The sequence below is a fragment of the Meleagris gallopavo genome, chromosome 1 (assembly GCF_000146605.3).
Source record: "Meleagris gallopavo isolate NT-WF06-2002-E0010 breed Aviagen turkey brand Nicholas breeding stock chromosome 1, Turkey_5.1, whole genome shotgun sequence".
Taxonomy (NCBI): domain Eukaryota; kingdom Metazoa; phylum Chordata; class Aves; order Galliformes; family Phasianidae; genus Meleagris; species Meleagris gallopavo.
The window spans coordinates 144,111,427-144,113,470 of NC_015011.2; positions in this window are offsets into that span (position 1 = coordinate 144,111,427).

Genomic DNA, 2,044 nt, shown 5'->3' on the forward strand with positions numbered 1-2,044 from the left:
CTGCGAGGAGGGGCCTCGGCGGCAGAAGGGCACTGCCCGCTAAGGAGGGCGAGGATGGATGCTGAGAAACCTCGCAACCCGGGGTCATCACACTAGAATCATACTAAAATTAGGAACTCCTTCCACGTACATATTTTAAGAACACGGTCACCAATACAGCTGGAACCTTTTTTCTTAGGTTGTGAAACTGCCCGTGATCATTCTGATTCACATACAGCACGAGTCTGTCCCAGCTTTCACTCCAATCCTGTATCTGTGGCAGCAATTTAAACACAAGACTGCAAAATTGTGAGGAAGGTGTGAATTATTCTGAGCACCCATGTGAATAAGGGCAACAAAACAGCACATCAGCTATTAAAACCTGTGTTAGAAATCAACTGCTGAGCGAGGCAATAAGGCATTATGTTCACAGCTAATCCACTGAGTGACAGCTTAATTCATTACCTGTGCAGAGAACTACTCTTTTCTTTCTCTCAGCCATTTGTACTCATGGACCTGGCAATTTCCTTCAATCAGGAAATTCCAACATACAATATGAATATGTCCTTTAACAGAATTTGTTCTACTGTCCTTACACAGCTGATAAACAGAACCATGATGTATTTATAATATATATATAATACATAAGGACTGAACAAAGAAAACAGGTTACAATCTTTCAATTGTACAGCAAAAGAGATTTGGGGCTCTTCATGTGGAAAAAGGGGGAGGAAACAACTGCAAATAAAAATGTGGTTTCAACCAAAACATAAATAATTAACAATTAAATACCTTGCCTGTACGCTGTTAGTAGATAGTAAATCCCTTGCCACTCAGTAAAACACTTGTTCTTAAAGAGAACACTTTTGAATACTGAAGAATATCACTGGAGAAAACAATTTGGATGTGGGAGGCAGAAAGCGTAGGATCTTACTTGGCAGCTTGAAGATGGTAGAGGAAATCTTGGGAACCACAAAGTGATTCCTCAACATCCAATACAAGACACACTTGTTCACAAAGATACAAAAATAATTTATTAGAAAAGAGGGGAAAAGTCTTGCCAGATAAGAAATACAGACAAATATTCTCTTTAAAATTTGAGTTTCTTGAACTGTACAGAAGTTCACCATCAGCAACAGATGATCCCAGAGCCATGGATTTAAAACATTTTATCATATTTCCTGTTGATAATGACTCACTGAAACTTCTATGCTTCAATTCTACAGGTTAAGGGAAAAGACTGGTAAGAAATCAAATTTTCATCTTTTATCTTTTTATTTTCTCTTGACATACAACACTACTTAACTACTTACTTAACACTACTTAACACTACCTAACTTCTTACATACATAGCTAACATTCTTCTTTAGACTGTCATCTTGCTTGTAAGCACTGAAAACCCTTTATTTGGCTGTGCTATCCTCCCTGTACCCCTTTAGAAAGCTGCTACAAAAATAATTTTACTTATATCTGCGTTTCTCACGCCCTTTTTGCCATATCAAACACAAGCCATTTAGCTTTGATTGCAAGTCCCTTTACCATTCCCATCCCACCCATGATGCTAATTTCCAAAGGACTGCAGCACCTGCCCCCATCTCCAGCTTCTAAAATGAAGAAACTTTCATGCTATCTCCTATTTTGTTTTAGATATCTGAAAATAGTTCAAACATCTGTTAAGCTTTCTTTTTCTTAAGTCATTCTTCAAGGCTCTCTCAGCCGCGAGTCTTATTTATTATTTTTACACACATCACATCAATTAAGTTCTTATTAAAACCATGGACTGTGTTCACTACTACGTTCATATCACGTGCCTGCAGAAAATTCAGGCACCTACTTCTGAACTAATCCACAATCTTCCTAAACTCTTCTTGGCTCTGATACTGCCCTCTTGCTTTGAACTTAGTAGGGGAACTCAGCACTCACATGGAGTTCCTTGAAGCTTTAAAAACAGCAGGGAATTAAAAACAAACAAACAAAAAAAACCCTTCCCCATCCCTCGGTTATGCAGAATTACTGTACAGTTGCTATGGTAAGTATATAAAGAAAATCCTCTTATTTTAGGTGA